The sequence below is a fragment of the Rhinoderma darwinii genome, chromosome 1 (assembly GCF_050947455.1).
Source record: "Rhinoderma darwinii isolate aRhiDar2 chromosome 1, aRhiDar2.hap1, whole genome shotgun sequence".
NCBI classification, from domain to species: domain Eukaryota; kingdom Metazoa; phylum Chordata; class Amphibia; order Anura; family Rhinodermatidae; genus Rhinoderma; species Rhinoderma darwinii.
The window spans coordinates 83331490-83352389 of NC_134687.1; the positions used below are offsets into that span (position 1 = coordinate 83331490).

A 20900-nucleotide genomic window follows, 5' to 3' on the forward strand; every position below is an offset into this window, starting at 1 on the left:
TAAAAACGTAGACATTTACATACTGAAGACAACTCCTGCATCAGTTTCTGGGACAGGAAGTAGTCGCACTGCCATTGTCCGAACACGGTCTGTCTCCCTCTGACGTTGTTTGAATCCCTGAAAGCGCCCCCGCCCCAGGCCCTGCAGTAGGAATAACCGTGTATACACGGTGACTGGGATGGAGCAGTTTTATAGTAAATGTCGTGAGCAGTTTTTATTCGAACCTCTGCAAATATTCCTGAAGAGTTTAGTTCCAGTCAGGTCAATATCTTAATTTACTACTGGGGGGGGGGGGGCTCATTTGCATATATGTACTTTAATGCTTATAAAATTGTTTCTATCGTAGTAGTCTCAACTAAATGAGTTGTTAGAAATGAGATCTGAGATTTTTGCCAGATAATTCCTTGCTACAGGCTGCACCAGCAATTAAAGCGGTATTCTGGTTTTAGCAAATAAAAGTGATTTTGTGAAACTAAAACATGTCATTTTCCAATATATTTACTTATTAGAGTTGTGTCTTAACGGTTAACCAGCCAAGCACCTATGAGAGGCTTGTTAAGAGACCGCTACCAACGGGATGCCAATAGTGCCACATGCTACCAAGTGAAAGTAGCGCAATCCGCTAGTAGTTGACTGGTGTTCGGTATTTTAAAGTCTAATACAATCTAGTCTATATATTGGCAGGTGAGGGAGGACTTTGTCAAATTCCTCATGCATGGGATGAGTTCTACACAGCCCACAATTTAACACAAAACAAAAACTACCCATTCTGACTCACCGCTGCCCTCCAGTGGTCATGTGTAAGAATCACCGCTATTTATTATTTTAGCTGCAATAAGATTTATTGACATCTAGATATGACTAGGGATGTCACGATACCAGAATTTGGACTTCGATACAGATACTTTGTGTAGTATTGCGATTTCAATACCAAAACTATACTTTGCCAACAGTAAGAAAAAAAAAAAGTTCTTCCATTTCCTGATGCGAGGAATTTTGAATGTGCCTCACATTAATAGTAATTAACCCAATCATGTTTCTCAGTCATAATGGGTTAGTGTGAGGTACATGATGGGGTTAATTACAATTAATGTGAGGCACATGGAGGTTAAATTCATCGCACCTCATGCCCCACAATAAGTGAAAGAAAGCAGTTGTTATTTTAATTTTTTTACAGCATACACATCATAAATGAAAAAATGTTGTGAAGGTTATTACGGCCGCGCCAATACCAAATATGTGAATATATTATGTATTGGGACTTATGTTAATGTTTACTGTAAAAAAGGTGTGTGTATTTTTTTTAAATTTAATATTACTTTCTTTTTAAACTTTAATGTACTTGCATATATCTATATACTGATGGTACACAGGCAGTTGTTAGGACATACCAGATTTCCTGTTAGGGCATACTTGGGTAAGACAGCCCTGGGGTCCTTCAATGGACCCTGGGCTGTCTGCCCATATATGGTATGTCCCTCAGACGCGTCACAGGGATTCCGGTGATGCGATCCAAGGGGCATCCCCCCCTTCTCACTTCCTTTTGAATGCTGCAGTCAGTTCAGGAGAATAGCGGCGGTGAGAGGTTTCTCTGACCTCCGCCGTTCTAGAGCGGGTCCGCGGCTCTGTAATACAGCCATTGCCCCGCTCCTGACAGTAAGTGCGCGCGCGGTCAGCATGAGGAGATGCGGCCGGCGCTGCACTAATAAGCAGCGTTTCAGGCACTGAAGACAGAACACCGGGGTGTTTTGTAGTGCGCCCGCCACGTTCTGTCTTCAGTGCCAGCAGTCATTAGTGCAGTGCTGGCCTCATCACATAATCCTGACGGCGCGCACTTGTCAGAAGCAGTTGTATTACACAGCTGGAGCCCCGATCTTATACATTCATGTGTTACAATGCTAAGCTGTGCAGCCGCACAGCTTAGTATCGAGATACATGAAGTAACGGTATCGAACCGTTTGGGGCTGCACGGTATCGAATCAGTTACGACGTTTCGATGCATCCCTAGATATGACAATGTACAAAACATCAGTCCACACAGGAAGTAGAAAAAAAACGAAACACAACCATGTACATAACTCAAAGCGTAAAAAAACCCCCCCAAAAACTCAATTAGCATAACATATTCCGATCAAAAGAAAAAAATAACGAACACCACAAATAGTGTCCATATATAAGTAGCAGCGCCACTCAATCACAGACCAAAAGTAGTAAGACCCTTAACAATACATTAAAACATCAGGACAGAAGTTCCCATCACACCACTAGTTAGTTTATAATAGGAACATATAGTAAGTCTTCAATGAGCAGGGACCCCATATCCCAAACAGGGGAAAAAGTATCTTCTAGGATGACACGAAGCTTTACATGTAGACCAACTCGATTCATGCGTCTTCTAACCACATTTAGAGAGGGGAGTTGGACTCCAACTCTGAGCAATGTGAATACAAGCAACCGTTAGAAGCAAGTGAAGTCGTTTAAAAGGAGACATCAGTAACCGTAAGGCCCCCATGCACACAACCGTAGATTTAGTCTGTAATTATGGACCCATTCTTTTCTATGGCCAACGGACACCTTCCCGTATATTTACGGGAAGGTGTCTGTGCCATAGAAATCTTCCGTAAATAGGACATGTCTAAGGGCTCATTCAGAGAAGTGCGATTCCCGTCATCGTGCTGTGCGTTGAAACGCACAGCACACTGACCCATTGATTTCAATGGGGCTATACACACATGCGTGACTTTTCACGAAGTGAGTGTCTGTGACGTGAAATTCGCTGCATGTCCTATATTGGTGCGCTCTCACCACGGACAGCACGCAGACGACACCTACGTGCGGTCTGTGCTTCACGCATCAATTACATTGAAGTGCTCGCAGATGCGTGAAAAAAAACAAAACACACATGCCACTCGCAAAGCACACCGATGCATAACGCAATGCACACTGACAGATTTACACGCGTTTTTTACGCACGTAAATCCGTCACGCTCGTGTGAATGTAGCCTAAAGCATTGTTACAAACCAGAATGATCCTGGTATCTTAGAAAATCTTTATTGCTTATTCCACCTCTCATATTTTAATGGGTTGTCTGAGATCCGATAAAAAGGCTATGGCTCACTACAAAAATTAAAAAAGGGTCTTGGTCTAGCCCCAGAGTAAAGCCAGCGGATTGGTCCCGTAATAGGCAAACCGATTGATATCACCCCAAAATCATTAACCGTTATAGCAAAATAAAACCCTGGAGTATTGGCAGCTTCTGAGAGCCCCAACAATTTATACCAGGTTTAGGGCAGGTAGGAAAGCTGGATTATTGAACAATGAGGTCACATCATAGGACTTCGCCTAAAGGACTTCTCCATAAAAGGAGATTATGGTAAGTGAAAAAACATATGTCCCATGTCATAGGAAGAAATAAAACGGGCCTCTAATATGTCCGAAGTTAGGCTTTGGACCCTGCAGCGACATTGGCCAGTTTGGATAATTGCGCTGCTCGATAATGTTTCAGGTTGTGAAAATCCACCTGCTGATTTATGAATATACAGTATATGTCAGACAGATGCCATCCGTCGCCCATGGACTCCCATGTTCTAAAAAAAAAGTTATATGTTTAAGACATGCTATTTTTTACACCTTTTTTATTTTTTACATGGATTTACTTATCTTGTACTGAAAGTTACAGCACAAAACCTTCAACTCTCCAGCATTCGGAGCTAAAATGGTTTCCAGCCTATCCCGTTGGCCCCAACATCTGCAGAGAGGGTGACGGTCTCAGCATCGTGAGATGTTTTAGGCTATGTTCACACACAGTTTTTTTGCAGGCAAAAAAATTCTGCCTCAAAATTCCGTCTGGAGTTTTGAATCAGATTTTGATCTGCCTGCACGCTGTTTGTTGCGTTCTTTTGCGGATTTTTTTTGCCCGTGGCCATTGAGCGCCACGGGAACAACACGCTGTGAAATACGCTTTCTCTGCCTCCCAATGATGTCAATGGAAGGTCAGAGACGTAAACGCCCAAGATAGGGCATGTGGCTTCTTTTTCCCGTGAGACTGTTTTTCAATAGGAGGCATTTTTGTCCATTTTTTTTTTATACGTGTTTTCAGACAGTTTCCGCGTAAAAAAAAAACTAAAAAAAAAAAGTGTGAACTGGACCTTAGGGTTTACACCAGATACTGTCTAGTAATCTGATGTGGAAGTAGGGAATTGCTATTTCAGCAATTCCCTAATAAACTAGTGTAGATGGCTGCAGGCACCGGGACTTCAGCTCACAGAACACGGGCTGCCATGAACAGATAACGCTTTGTTCAGGAAAGCGGATGGGTGAAATTGTTGGCAAAGTAAATCAAATTGCTTCACAAATGTAAGAAAATTACTTTGGATGGATACTTGAAAGAAAGAGCCTCGAGAATAAAAAATGAAGTCTGTTTTGTTTGGCAGAGGCGCACCGGCTTCAATGTGGAAATCATTAGAAGAGCAGAAAGTCTTGATTTACCACTCTCCCTGTACGCCTAATATGACAGCAGACCGTGGATATGACACCGCTCTTGGGTATGCAATTTTATAATGCACTGAATCTACAAGAAAAACTGAAAATTCATTTTACTCAATCAGGTTTACCCACATGATTTTATTCCTACTGAAATAATAATCTTAATTTATTCAAATTATGTAACCCGACTGCTAAGATCCATAAATAACACTGATGCGGAATGGTGTAATTCCAGGAAAGGTTTAATGGAAAATCCACTCTTCAATTAGAAGATGCAATTATATCCAACCTCCACCTGCTTTATGTCCACTAGGCGGCAGTCTAGCTACATGTACAACATAAGAAAAATCAAGGGCTTAGTTCAAGGTCAGGATGAGCAGAATGAAGAATGAAAACTGCAAAACGGGAGAAACAATTTACTGCGTAAAGCTCGATTAAACACAGGTTTTCCCAAATGTAGATTCTTGAAAATTTAAGCACATCAGTGTCCATGATATTTAATGGGAGGAAGGACCCTGATTTTTTAATTATTTTTTCTAATAGTAATATATTCTAACAAATAGTCCTGACTTCGTGTCAGTATGAAATGCGTGTGTGCAACAACCACATGGCAAAGCGGAAAAATCCATGTGTATCAGAGATATCAAAACACAATGATGGGATAAACCGCGGCGTTACACATAATGGCCAGCACACAACGCAAACACTGCATTTCACGGTCTGCATCATTTGGCGCCAAGAATGGGTAATCCAAGTGTCACATGTGTAAAGTATATAGGTGTAAATAAATATTGAACCAAATAAGTGAACGTTTCCAGACCAAAATTACAAATATTAAATGTTGATCGTGTTTCTAGCCTATATTGAACCTTTTTTATAACATTGTTTTATTTAAGGGAAGGACACTAAACGCCACAAAAACAATTAGAAAACCTGTAGCAGAATAAGGTGGTCTTTGCATAGGGCAAAGAGTGTGCGGCAGAAATCATGGACCCTGTACAGACCCGCAAAATACTCTGTGCGCCGCAATATGGGGTCTCCATATTCCCTACAGCGTGCATTGGAACATGCCCCAATTATTTTCCTCACAGATTTGGAATGGATCTGTGAGAAAAAAAAAACCGTCTGTACAAATACGGATACTCATTGATGTACATTATAAAAAAAGGCCCAGAGAAAAGCTAATCGGCACCACAGTAGTGATCCATACAACACTGAGGCTTCATTCACATCTGCGTCAGGGCTCCGCTCATGGGTTCCGTCGGAGCTTTCAGTCAGGGGAACCCATGAACGGAATCCAAATGGATAGGTTTTACTTTTCATCACCATTGATTTGATCTGGTGCAAATGGTTTCAGTTTGTGACCGTTGTGCAAGGGTTCCGTCATTTTGACAGAATGAATAGCGCAGTCTACTACGGTACTGATTATGTCAAAACGACGGGCAACCCTTTGGCAACGGTGACAAACAGAAACCATTTGCATCGGATCCGTCACCATTGAAATAAATGGGGATGCAAACGGAAACCTACCCAATTATGGGTTCCCGTGATGGAAAGCCCTGACGGAAACCCATGAACGGAGTCCCAACGCAGATGTGAACGAAGCCTAAGAAAAATATTGTGAAAGACAATAAAAGGATGTTTTAAACCGTAGCACGTGTCATAGAACACATCACATAAATTAGTTTTTAAAATAATGCACCGACTGAATTAATGCAACAGACCGGCCATATAAACCATTATAAAGTCAAGCACTCTTGCAGGCCTTAAATTTACATGTTTTTTTTTCTTCTTAATTTTAGATAACATGGAACAGCTTTAGGCCTTATTCACACGTCTCATCCGTGTCTGTTTTAACAACAGACATCACACTGACCCATGGGACTATTCATACATCCATTTTTTTTAATTTTTTTTTTTTTTTGCACAGACTGAGTCCATTGTGGCAAATTCACAGCATGCCCCAATTCTGGTTAGTTTTTGCAGACCAGACTTGCCCATTAAACTCTATGGGTGAATAAAAAAAAATAATAAATACAGGCAGCACGCGGACGACATCCGGTGCGCGCTCCGTTTTGCCCAAGCGTATAGAATATTGTGCTCCAGGAAAAGCTAATCAATTCTCAATTCTTTGCATTGGTCTGCCCTCCCCCCTCCCCCAATCACGTCAGCATAGGCATTTTTAGTCAACAAATTCTGCCTCAAGCTTTATGCATGAGCCATGATAGAAGTGACAGGGGGAAAAAAAACCTGTAGTCAAAATGGAAGACCAGCAGGGGTCACTCTTATTCTGAACTGTATATTTACTGCATGCTATTGCAGCTGCTGTCATCTAAAAGACAAGATCCAGGTAACCATGTGTGACTTATGTGAAATTGATATGTGGTTTGCATAAATTGAATAAAAGTAACTGGGCTACATTACAGTTGAAGGCACATGTAACAATTATTATATTTTTTTTTACAAAAACAATTGAAGATTGTAGCACCAATACATAGCTATAGGGACAAGTCAGAGCTTCATGAAAAATTTGTGCTTGGTGGAGGTCCAACTCCTGGAATAGACCCTGATCAACAGTATAAAAAAAAAAAAAAAAAAAAAATGGGCCATGGAGCTTGTTTGAGTTCTGTGGCCTCTTCATTGCACTGCTCCTATACATACATCTATATCCAGTACTGCAGCTCTGCCCCATTCAAGTGAAAGGTACTTAGCCGCATTCAAAAAAAAGACAGCGGTGATCAGACCCCCACTTATATATTGGTGACCAATTCTAGGAGACCACCAACGCTGAAACCTAGCAAACACCTTTTACAATCCAATTTTCGGTCCCCATACTGGAGACTTGACAAAACCCAACACCTAAAAATTCAGATTAATGCATACCTTCCAACTCCAGTACCAGAACGAGGGATACATTTTTTTGCCTTTTAAGCCACGCCTCTAATTCCACCCAATCCCCGCCCACACCAGATTCAGCCCACACAGTATCATGCTCCCATACAGTATAATGCCCACACAGATGCCCCCATAGAGTATAATGCCCCCATAGTTGCCCGATACAGCATAATGCCCCCCATAGCTGCCCCACACAGCATAATTCCCCATACAGCTAATGCCCCCAAAGCTGACCCTAGAGCCAGTGCCCACATATCAAGTGCCAGTGCCCTTGTAGATAGTCCCAAAGTGTCCATGTTGATCGTGCCACAGCATAGGCTGGGAATTCCGCTCCTAGAGGGATGCCCTGATGTCACTGTCCATATATGGACAGATAAGTCAGTGGCTACTCCTGGAGTGAAATCACCGTTGCAGACTCTGGCCGGGGTTTCTGCTCCAGGAGGAGCCCCTGACGTCAATGTCCATATGTGGACAGTGACCTCAGGGGTTTCCTCCAGGAGCGGAACCCACAACCAGATCGGCAATGGGGATTCCGCTCAAATCAGTAGCCACTGAGGTCACTGTCCATATATGGACAATGACATCAAGGGCTTCCCCGAGCAAAGTGCTTAAAGTAGAGCTGAGCTCAGGGAGTCTTTGGCGGAGGAGCTTCCTCTGCTCTGAACTAATTCTGAAACAGGGAGCTGATGGTACCCGGCTTCAGTATTGGGTTCAACTGTATCTGCATCCTGGGGACGCAGACCGTTCACAGCGAGACATACCCCTGGCCGCAAGGGACAGCAGGACACTGCCCGTAATCCGGGACTGTCCCGCTGAGTCTGGGGCGGTTGGGAGGATTGTAAGGGTATGTTCACACGTGCACGTCCATTACGGCTTAAATTATGGAGCTGTTTTCAGGCGAAAATAGGTCCTGAATTTCAGACGTAATGGCAAGTGCTCGCGTTTTTCGCAGCGTCCATTACGGACGTAATTGGAGCTGTTTTTCTATGGAGTCAATGGAAAACTGCTCCAATTATGTCCCAAGAAGTGACATGCACTTCTTTAATGCGGGCATCTTTTTTAATGACCGTCTGCACAGTACATCGTAAAACCCATTCAAATGAATGGGCAGATGTTTGCCGACGCTTTCAAGCAGTATTTTTGGCCATAATTCCAGCCGTAAAACCTTTACGCCCTACTCTGAGCCACCATGGAAAAAGACAGCTGGTATAATCTCTGGGAAGCGGCCTAAAATCGGGTTCACGCATTACAAGTTTATTGAAGAATTGGTTGTGGAATCTGCATTGAAATTCTGCGACAAAGTACAACACAATGCAACGAAAGAGGTTTTTAGCACACTCCAAAAGTTTGAAGTGCAATGCTATTCCCTAAGCCATCGCCATCCTTGCCTGTAAGGCTTTGTTCAAAGTGAATCTGTCAGGGTGCTATAGGGGAGGGGAAGGGCATTTTAAATGTGCGTTTTTTCCTAGGTCATGCAAGGTGACGATATTTGAGTCCCAAAGAGCACAGATCACAAGTGCCACTGAGGCGGGACTTGATGCGCAAGTGCTCCTGCACTGAAGGCAGCAAGCCCCGCCCCCCTGATTGGCTGCTATTCGTCGTCACTCAAAACAAGTGTGGCACTTGTGACCGCCACGTCTAGTGAATCAAACATCTGTCTCAGTAAAGACACTTGAACCAAGAAAAAAAAATAAAAAAGGTACGTTTAAAAGGCCCTTGACCTCCTTTATATCACCCTGCCAGCAGTTTTGAGGCAGCCGCACCTGTATTAATAATGCGACACTCAAGGGTAAAAAAATGTATAACGACTCAATAAGCTTGCAGAGAGGATATTACGCAAAACAATGTTCCCCAAATGTCATAGGCAGGCAAAGGGGACAGTTAAAGACGCTATTTAGGGTTCGGTTCCTGCGCACAGTCCCCCAGATCTGAGCCTCCTGCAAAACAGAGGCCTTGGGGGAGGGGAGATAAATATTGGTAGATAAATCTTTATTCACATCATATTTCAGTGGAGAAAACGTAATGTGTTCTTTAGTGGGGGAAACAAGAGTATGCCATTCCCAGAAAGATATTTTACCAAGTGTTTACTACAGAGTGCTCAGCCAGGGTACAGTTACTCTATCCAGATGTTAAGAGATTTATTCTGTAAAGAAAGTTAATGTAAACTCCGCCATTACCTTCATATCTTCTAGTATACATAATACTAACACTGTCTGTTCTACTAACTGAATAGCAATGACTAATAGACTAAAGACTGAATAGCAGGAGCTCAAACCTCAGCAAAAACATGCGGGTAAAAACCGAAGTTAGAATTTTAAAAAAGACCTACAAGAGATTGTGTCTTATTGATCTAATATAGGGGACAATGGCTACATAGGCCACCTGCAGGGGCGGACACACCACTGCTACAGGGGCCCAATAGGTAAGGGGGGGACACAGCATTTTTCTGTAGACTAGATTTCATGTAAATGCCTGAGCCAATGAATTATATGGCTAACAATTACTGACTGATTGTTAGGGAGACATAAGGGGGGGGATTTATGCTGAGATATTGGAGGGCAAGGGGCCCATATACTGTTCCTGCACAGAGGCCCTTAGCAGTGTGTCTGCTCCTGACCACACGGTTATATATAGTACGTATTTCAATTATCTATTTTTAAAACAGAACACACAGGAAGCCATGCTGTACAGGACGCCAAGCTGTACAGGACATCACTATAGGCTGGAATCACATATGGAGTTTTCAGGGCAGTTTCTGAGGAAGTTTTGTTTTTTTTAGCCAAACACAGGAGTGAATACAAAAAAGAAAGGTGTCAGACTTTCCTTATTACTTTCCCTTATTTGTGGATCAACTCCTGGCTTTGGCCCAAAAAAAAAAAAAAGCACTAAAAAATGCCTAAGAGTCAAGAATGATAAATACCAAAAACTGCTTTCTGCAGTCAACCTGTATAGTGATACTCATGAAATCTATTTTTCTATAGGAAGACCAATGACCGGTAAAGTGAATTACTTGGATTATTTGGTTACAATGGTGCCTGATGAGGGGTGGACTATATTAGGCAGCAAGTGAACAGTCCGTTCCTCAATTTGGTGCATCAGAATCAGGAAGAAAGAAAAAAAAAAAAGGGGGATGTGAGCGACTATAATAAAGGGCCAAATTGTGATGGTTAGACGACTGGGTAAGAGCATCTCCAAAACGGCAGGTCTTGTGGGGTGTTCCTGGTATGCAGGGGTTAGTACCTACCAAAAGTGATCCAAGGAAGGACAAGTGAACTGGCAACAAGGTCATGGGCGCTCAAGGCTGATTGACGTACGATGGGAGCAAAGGCTAGCCCATTGGGTTTGACCCCCACAGAAGATCTACTGTGGCAGAAATCGTTGGAAAAAGTTACGGTTTGCTATGATCGAAAGGTGTCACAACACACAGTGCATCGCAGAGTGCCCATGCGGTCCCATGTCCGCTGCCGAAAGCTCCTATAATGGGCACCTGAGCATCATAACTGGACTTTGGAGTAATGGAATAAGGTGGCCTGACCTGATGGATGGATAATAGTAAGGCAGATTTCCTATTAAAATTGCGACATAGAAGTCTAGCAGTCTAGCATATATGCTGTGCCCAACATTATAAGTGTTTGACACTTGACGCTCCACAAGGTGGGGGGTGTCTTAGCGAGAAAGTTAAGTCTAGCAGAAAGTGGGAGTGGCTTTAAACGCGACACCACGCACCAAAATTGGAAGGCTTCGTTTACGCCATTTGTGAAATATTAGCGCACAGGGGTTGCATTTTAAGTCACGTCCCCTTGTCTGCCCCACTGGTACCCTGTTAAAACAGTAGATCTAAAATCACTCTGTAAACCTTCACCACTCTCTAGCCCACTTGAGTAGTTATGCACATGCTTCATATAACCCGACCAAAAACATAGTAAGAGGAAACCTGCCCAGAAATACATAATTAGATCATATATTCCTAAATGAAAAATGCCACAGGGAAAAGCACCTTCCAAGAGGAGTCCAGTTTCTGAGCTAATTTTGGATACAGTTTGGCAGGACTTGTGCCAGACATTGAAGTACTACATAGTGTATCAAGTATCTCTATGTTGTGTGTACAGCTTTGTCCTCCGCAATATGCTCAGCGATTTTCAGAAAACTAATGAGAAATTAAAAGTATGCAAGAACTGCCAGAAATGATCGTGATGTGGACTGTAAATCATGGCAATAAGGTAGGCACCAAAACTTGACAGTGTTAGGATATGTTGACACGGCTTATTTACGGACGTTTTACGCCTGGAATTACGGCTTGAAAGCGTTGACAAACATCTGCCCATTGAAAGCAATGGGCTGACGTTTGTCTGTTCACACGAGGCGTATATTTACGCGTCGCTGTCAAAAGCCCGCGCGTAAATAGACGCCCGCGCCAAAGTAGTGTCATGTCACTTCTTCAGACGTAAATGGAGCAGTTTTCCATGGACTCCATGGAAAACCAGCTCCAGTTACGTCCGTAATGGACGCGGCGTTCAAGCGCCTGCACATGCCGTTACGGCTGAAATGACGGGGCTGTTTTCTCCTGAAAACAGCCCCGTAATTTCAGCCATTACGGACGCTGCCGTGTGAACAACCCTTAGGGTATGTGCACACGACCTCTTTTCAGACGTAATGGAGGCATTTTACGCCTCAAATTACGCCTGAAAAGACGGCTCCAATACGTCGGCAAACATCTGCCCATTGCTTGCAATGGGTCTTACGATGTTCTGTGCAGAGCTGTCATTTTACGCGTCGCTGTCAAAAGACAGCGCGTAAAATTACGCCCGTGTCAAAGAACTGCATGTCACTTCTTGGAACGTAATTAAAGCAGTTTTTCATTGGCTCCATTGAAAAACAGCTCCAATTATGTCCGTAATGGACGCCGCAAAAAACGCAAGTACTTGTAAAAACGTCTGAAATTCAAGAGCTGTTTTCGCCTGAAAACAGCTCCGTAATTTCAGACGTATTTTGCGTTGCCGTGTGAACATACCCTTAAACGACCAAGAAAGGGGGAATAAAAAAAGGAGAATCGAAACAAAGTGGACTACTGCCAATAACACCTATACCATGGATCGATACATTGTAAATCGTCTGCAAGAGTGAGCCAAAAGGGAATACGAAGACAAAACAAGTATGACCAACAGAATAAAGGAACAATATAAAAGGGCACAATGGCGAAAAATAATGAAATAAAGAACCTTTTGGTGTAAACCTTTTACTCCTAGGGCCTATCCCTCCGTGTTCATATGACAAGAAGTTACAGCAGCCATATACAAAATATGTGTAGGCGGGGGATGGAATATTATAGGACTAAAGCCTGCAACTGGAAATCAGATATTTGTTCCAGGTCAGCCTTCAACACTGATCAACAAGATGTTATGTGTCAATGTTCAGGACACATTTGGTTCAAGAAATCTTAACCAGTCAGCAGCCTCAAGTACAGAGGTGGCAGCAAAGTCAAAAAGTAATACACATTTCTGTAATTTATCACGAGGCTTTAGAGACAGAGTTTGACAACTACATTTTTTTAACCATCATTAGGTCTTAAGGAAGCAACAGATGTCCACATAGAAGACCCACCACTAAGAAAGATGGCTGAGGAATACTAAACGGACTAAAAATACTGCTGTATTGTCTTGCTCCAACACTAGTTCAATACTACAACCCTTTATTACCCTACACTGTCTAACCCCCTTTTTTGGTAACTTTAATTTTCCCTTCATTGTGGCCATCTCCTATTCCTATTTTCCTATGTGCATCGTTCTAAAAGGCTTTAAAAGTAATTGCATATCGCTGGGAGTCCGGCTGCTTCACAGCAGAATGGGAGATTTGTTAATAGTTTTAACGGTTTCCTCTACCTCTTGTCTTACCTAAGCAACGGTCACTATTTTTCATATGATTTACTGAAATCCAACAAAACATGAAATAAAAAATAAAAAAAAAGCATTCATAATGAAAACAATTGACTATTGCTTAATCAAAGGGGACATAATATTGGTTTTTCTATACCCACAACCCCTGTCCATATACCCAATTAGGGCAGGTGAACATCATAGAGTGAGTTCCGCACTCGGAGAAGGGAGCCGCAGTCTAATCCAACAACAAATTTTAAAAAATATTATTAAAACCTGCGCTTAGCTTGCGTTTATTGGAGTAATAGATGCTTAATAGGGTATTCCCATTCGGTTCTCCATAGGGCGTCATTTACACCCATGTCACTATGGATAACTGCTAACTTTGAAGCTAGTGTAGGTTTCTATAGAACGCCTATAGAAATGCCTAAGAGTCCAAATACATTTACTGCAAGCCAAAAACCATTCAAATAAGATATGCACTTTATGCCTGTACCAATGTGAGTGGAGCTTTCTATGCCTGTAGATGGAGAAGAAAGGTGGAGTGACGGAAACATCTAAATCTACACAAGCCGCAACGTTAGCCGTGACCGATACCAAAGTGGGACTATGTCCTGTGAAGAACAAGGTTAAATAGGCTGCCAAAAGATCAGGTTTGTCCTTTTGTAGTCATCTCATCACTTTCTCTCAAAGAATCAAAAATTAAAATTGTGTAAAGGCCCATAGATCGCTAAGGGACCACGCACTTCTGTGTGCGTGATTTTACACGGAGACCCAGGTTCTCTCTCTGAATATGGAATCTATGGAGTAAAAAGAAAAAAATGCATGTAGTATTACATAAAGAGGCTCTGTCACCAGATTATAAATGCTCTATCTCCTACATAATCTGATTGGCGCTGTAATGTAGATAACAGTGGTGTTTATTTTGAAAAACGATTTTTGAGCAAGTTATGAGCTAGTTTAGATTTATGCTAATGAGTTTCTCAATGGACAACTGGGCGTGTTTTTACTTTTTACCAACTGGGCGAGTTTTTACTTTTTACCAACTGGGCATTGTACAGAAGAGTGTATGACGCTGACCAATCAGTGACCAATCAGTGTCCTACACTTCCCATTGTTCCATCCCAGCATGATCCACAGCATAGTGTGATTGTGCAGTGAAAGAAGCTGGGCTGGAACAATAAGAAGTGTAGGACACTGATTGGACAGCGTCATACACTCCTCTGTACAACGCCCATTTGGTAAAAAGTAAAAACACGCCCAGTTGTCCATTGAGAAACGCATTAGCATAAATCTAAACTAGCTCATAACTTGCTCAAAAATGATCGTTTTTCAAAATAAAAACCACTGCTGTTATCTACATTACAGCGCCGATCCGATTATGTAGGAGATAGAGCATTTATAATCTGGTGACAGAGCCTCTAAGTATTCTCACCTGGAATGGTTTCTACCTCAGGGAGGCACCAGACTGCAGAACACAAGGCCTCCAGCTACGTAACATGTATATTTTATACTCTGAAGGGAGTTCAGTGGAGGCGAGCAGGAATAACTTAATTTATGCCGTTTTTAATAATGTATGATTTACGGCTTGGTCAGTGGCTCATCTAATATTAATATTTCATTATCAGTGCGTGCTATATCCAGAAGAGGACCTGATGACTTCAGTCGATTCTTGTGAAAATTTACAGAACCGTTTTATCTATAATTTCTTCTGTCTGTAATTTCTTGACTTCTATATCTGAATTAGAGGGATTTTAAAACACACAAGGGTCATAATATTATAATCCATATGTCAGAAGCACATTTCTCCCCAGAAGATGCCAAGGGCCACATATTAAATCTCAAATTACAGAGCCGATAAAGACTGATGCACTTTTGTATCAGTAGGAGGCCCCTTTAACGCCATGTTTAGGAGATTAGCTCTCCCGCATGTTTTTTTTTCTTTTATCAAGAGGAGGATCAGATCTTGCCACAGAGGAGGATAAATATGGCTTAATATTTCCCCTCTTCGTTGAGTCGAGATATAAGGCACAGAAGATATCCTGTACGTGATCTGAAAGGGGCCTAAATCCCAAAGTAATAAAAGGATTCATCGACTCCCCAGCACACACGAAATCCCGCCCTGCGAATCAATGACCTGTTCTGGCGCGTGCGCACAACTGGACACCATAGCATTGCATGGGCTGTAACTAGATTTGAGGCCCGGACAAAGCAGGAAAAGGTATCGGACCATACATGATGGGCGCATGCACCCGTATCTCAGAAAAGATTACGGCATTCAGGGCGGGCCAGTTATCGGCGGTGGGTGGACATAAGAGGAGGAACGAACGAGCCTGCCGGATTAAACATAAAAGGTGCGAAATGTTTGCAGACATTTACAGTTGAATGAGGAGCTTAGGAAAGGGGATAACTCCAATGAACTTTTGACAGCAGCAGCCAAGGGTGAGTAGAGTTCAATAGGTGAAATGGTGACAGGTTCCCTTTAAGGAATTGTCATTAATGTTTGATGCGTGGTGTCTGCCACCTGGGAACACCATTGGTTAGTAGAACGAAGGGACCACAGTGAGCTGTAATGAAACAAAGCTGGAGTACCCACCAAAGCCGCATGTTCTGATGACAATGTGCCTTTGTAAATAAAGGGGCCACGCATCATTTGCACAAAATACCAAGCTGAAAAATGCTAGAATCCCACAAGCCTTAATTATGTCTGGTAACTACCGAATGATCTTTTTCTCACTAGTGGTTTAGCGGCTTCTACTCTATAATCATCACCTAAATCTAACATATCAGTCCTCCAGACACTGACTTCCTAATGAGCTTGTGGGGGAGTGGTTAAACAGTGACTTGTGCTGCAGTGCAAACCATGGGGGAGACAGAAAAGAAGTCACAGATCTACATTCTGAGTACGGAGGCCGAGATTACATTTTTGATCATGAATGAAGCTACTAACTCTTGTAAAGATTTTCATACGACAAATACAATTTCTCTAAACAGGCCAAGAGACTGGCTGTTTGATATAAAAGTGGTCACTTGTTTCCAGCCAGGAAGGATTCCACACTGTAAACTGTAATGTCTAACTTAAGTATAATGTCAACAGTTACTGCGGATTTACAGACCTGCTCAACACTATTACATGGAATGCCTAGCTAAAATAAGGAGTGTTTCCAACTTCAGTACCCAAGCGCATGCACTGAAAGTAGAGCTCGGACTATCACCTTGCTTACAGAAACATACAGCTTATTCTAACAAAACAAATGCAACAACTGGACGCACACGGATCCTAAAGCAGGCACCAGGTGCGACTGCGACCTTTGCGCTCACTATGGCATTGCATTACTACTACGAATTCAGGGCACGCTGTGGTGTTTTGAAATTAAAACATGCTCTAAGTCTCTGTACACAACACGTTTTGGCCCTACATATAGCATGTACGCCGGGAAAGCTAAAGGTGTCCATAGCGCTCCGTAACCATTTTTTAATTTTACATAGGAATACTACAGACTATCACAGTAACAGAATAGCGTTAAGTGCCCCCTGATGTTCTATGGGAATCTAGTACAGTACACAGTATTCATGCATTTATTTAAAGGCAGAGATTACAGAAAACATGTTAACAAGAAATGATCAAAAAGGTGGTTGACACATCACCACTTTTCGTAAAATTGCTTTCATTGTAATCGTGCGCTGGTGCATTAGTTGTTGGTAAAGGACTAGAAAATAATTTAGAGACTCCTCGAAATATTGCACTTGAAATGTAATAAATTGATAGCACGGTTAAGAAACCCCATTGTATTAATAGATAGAAGAAAACAATCACGTTATAAATACATGTTTCCTGCCTGTACAGTTCCAGAGATCCAGTCTTCCTGTGTTATTGTTTCATAATCACGCTATAGCTATGTGTTCAGAATATCATTTTAGCCATAACGCCCCATGAGGATCTGCACAAGTGCCAGTAACTGAAGATTCAGACATCCGATTAAGGAAAACCAATAAAATCTCACTAGCTGAACACTACTCTTGGAATGTAACCACAATGAGTTTAATAGAAGGTATGTAAAGGGGAAACATACTTGAAAAGTATCCTAGGACTCGTTGGTTAAATGCCATATGATGCAATCACCGGAGGTTCCCGATCTCAGAGCACCACCACCTAAACCAAAAGGGACCCTTCACTTCATAAAGTACCCAAAACCTTTAAGATGGTAAAAGATATCCACCAAGAGAAAATCGGATGGTAATCTTTTGCTACTGCACCCCTAAAAATCATTGTAGTAGCACCACAATCGCAAGAGAGATATTCGCTGATTAACATTGAGAACTAGTTCTGAGGGGATCGAAGTCTAAGATAAGCCTAATGCACCTGGCACAGCAGTCTGCATGGCTCCTGTTAGGTGCCCTAGCATGGAACTGCAGTGCTTTAGTGTGCTGCCATAGAGGCTTGGTCAAGTGTTATATACTAGTCCTTCTCAATGAATTAGAAGATCATCAAAAAGTAAATTTCAGTAAATTCAATTCAAAAAGTGAAATACATAATATACAGATTCATTACACACAGTGATCTATTTCCAGCATTTTTTTCTTTTAATGTTGATGATTATGGCGAATAGTTAATGAAAACCCAAAATTTAGCCCTTATTCACACGACAGGGTTTTCCGGCCGGGTGACGGCCGTTCATAAAATCGTCCGTCACCCGGCTGCTGTAGGAACAATAGTCCCCTAATGAGGCTATTCACACATGGGGATTCCCCTTCAGGAGTTGCCCCTGATGTCACTGTCCAGATATGCCCGGCCCGGAACGGATGCAAAACTCAATGCAAACCGGCCGGGAAAAACGGCCGATTTTATCGGCCGACACTCGGGCTCGGGCGGGACCCTGTCGTGTGAATAAGCCCTTAGTCTCAGAAAATTTGAATATTGGGTAAAAGTTTAAGATTGTAGGCTTCTGGTGTCACACTCTAATCAGCTAAATAACACAAAACAAGGTTTCCTAAGCCTTTAAAAGGACTGGTCTACTGCTCAATGGTCCAAAGTCCTAATTTCAGATGAATTTAGCATTTCATTGGGACATCAAGGTCCCAGAGTCTGGAGGAAGAGTGGAGACCCCTCAATCCAAGTTGCTTGCGGACCAGTGTGAAGTTTCCACAGTCAATGATGTTTTGGGGAGCCATGTCATCTGCTGGTGTTGGTCCACCGTGTTATATCAAGTCCAGAGTCAACACAGCGTCTACCAGGAAATTTTTGAGCACTTCATAAAGCTTGTCAGCAGAGGGAAGCATGGAGATGCTGATTTCATTCTCCAGAAGGACTTGGCACATGCCCGCACTGCCAAAAGTACCAATACCTGGTTTAATAACTATAGTATCACTGCGCTTGATTGGCCAGCAAACTCACTTGACCTAAACCCTATAGAGAATCTATGGTGTATTGTCAAGAGGAAGAGGACACCAGACCCAACAAAGCAGACGAGCTGAAGGCCGCTATCAAAGCAACCTGGGCTTCCATAACACCTCAGCAGTGCCACAGGCTGGTCGCCTCCATGCCACGCCGTATTGATGCAGTAATTCATGCAAAAGGAGCCCCGACTAAGTATTGAGTACATATACTGTACATACTTTTCAGTAGGCCAACAATTCGGTATTAAAAATCATTTTTGAAATTGGGCTTATTTAATATTCTAATTGTCTTTGAGACTAAATTTGGGGTTTTCATTAACTGTTACCATAATCTTCAACATTAAAATAAAAGAATGCTGGAAATAGATCACGGTGTGTGTAATGAATCTATATACAGTGGAGGAAATAAGTATTTGATCCCTTGCTGATTTTGTAAGTTTGCCCACTGTCAAAGACATGAACAGTCTAGAATTTTTAGGCTAGGTTAATTTTACCAGTGAGAGATAGATTATATAAAAAAAAAAGTAAAAAAAAAAATCACATTGTCAAAATTCTATATATTTATTTGCATTGTGCACAGAGAAATAAGTATTTGATCCCCTACCAACCATTAAGAGTTCAGCCTCCTCCAGACCAGTTACACGCTCCAAATCAACTTGGTGCCTGCATTAAAGACAGCTGTCTTAAATGGTCACCTGTATAAAAGACTCCTGTCCACAGACTCAATTAATCAGTCTGACTAACCTCTACAACATGGGCAAGACCAAAGAGCTTTCTAAGGATGTCAGGGACAAGATCATAGACCTGCACAAGGCTGAAATGGGCTACAAAACCATAAGTAAGACGCTGGGTGAGAAGGAGACAACTGTTGGTGCAATAGTAAGAAAATGGAAGACATACAAAATGACTGTCAAGCAACATCGATCTGGGGCTCCATGCAAAATCTCACCTCGTGGGGTATCCTTGATACTGAGGAAGGTGAGAGCTCAGTCGAAAACTACACGGGGGGAACTTGTTAATGATCTCAAGGCAGCTGGGACCACAGTCACCAAGAAAACCATTGGTAACACATTACGCCGTAATGGATTAAAATCCTGCAGTGCCCGCAAGGTCCCCCTGCTCAAGAAGGCACATGTACAGGCCCGTCTGAAGTTTGCAAATGAACATCTGGATGATTCTGAGAGTGATTGGGAGAAGGTGCTGTGGTCAGATGAGACTAAAATTTAGCTCTTTGGCATTAACTCAACTCGCCGTGTTTGGAGGAAGAGAAATGCTGCCTATGACCCAAAGAACACCGTTCCCACTGTCAAGCATGAAGGTGGAAACATTATGTTATGGGGGTGTTTCTCTGCTAAGGGCACAGGACTACTTCACCGCATCAATGGGAGAATGGATGGAGCCATGTACTGTCAAATCCTGAGTGACAACCTCCTTCCCTCCACCAGGACATTAAAAATGGCTCGTGGCTGGGTCTTCCAGCACGACAATTACCCGAAACATACAGCCAAGGCAACAAAGGAGTGGCTCAAAAAGAAGCACATTAAGATCATGGAGTGGCCTAGCCAGTCTCCAGACCTTAATCCCATCAAAAACTTATGGAGAGAGCTGAATATCCGAGTTGCCAAGCGACAGCCTCGAAATCTTAATGATTTACAGATGATCTGCAAAGAGGAGTGTGCAAAAATTCCATCTAACATGAGTGCAAACCTCATCATCAACTACTAAAAACGTCTGACTGCTATGCGTGCCAACAAGGGTTTTGCCACCAAGTATTAAGTCTTGTTTGCCAAAGGGATCAAATACTTATTTCTCTGTGCACAATGCAAATAAATATATATAATTTTGACAATGTGATTTTTTTTTTTTTTTTTTATATAATCTATCTCACTGGTAAAATTAACCTAGCCTAAAAATTCTAGACTGTTCATGTCTTTGACAGTGGGCAAACTTACAAAATCAGCAAGGGATCAAATACTTATTTCCTCCACTGTAATAGGAGTTTCACTTTTGAATTGAATTACAGAAATTAGCTTTTTGATGATATTTTAATTCATTGAGAAGGACTAGTATTTATGAAGCTATGCCTCCATACATACGGCCTCTGACGGCGCAAACTACAATTATGTTGCAGGTTTCCGACAATGAATGGAAATCGAAGGAATACAGAGTTACAGTTGAGGCTCCATGCACTTGAATGGGAGTACTATTACAGCTCCATCCAATACGCTGCCATAATATGGCTGTGGGCA

The 20900-nt window shown here is 42.2% G+C and overlaps 1 protein-coding gene across 7 annotated transcripts in view; it reads right to left on the reverse strand.

Annotated features, from left to right (window-relative positions):
- The window catches only part of MTUS1 (microtubule associated scaffold protein 1), a 193253-nt gene that overhangs the window by 55280 nt on the left and 117073 nt on the right, over nt 1–20900 (reverse strand). The gene's annotated exons all lie outside the window — the stretch shown is intronic.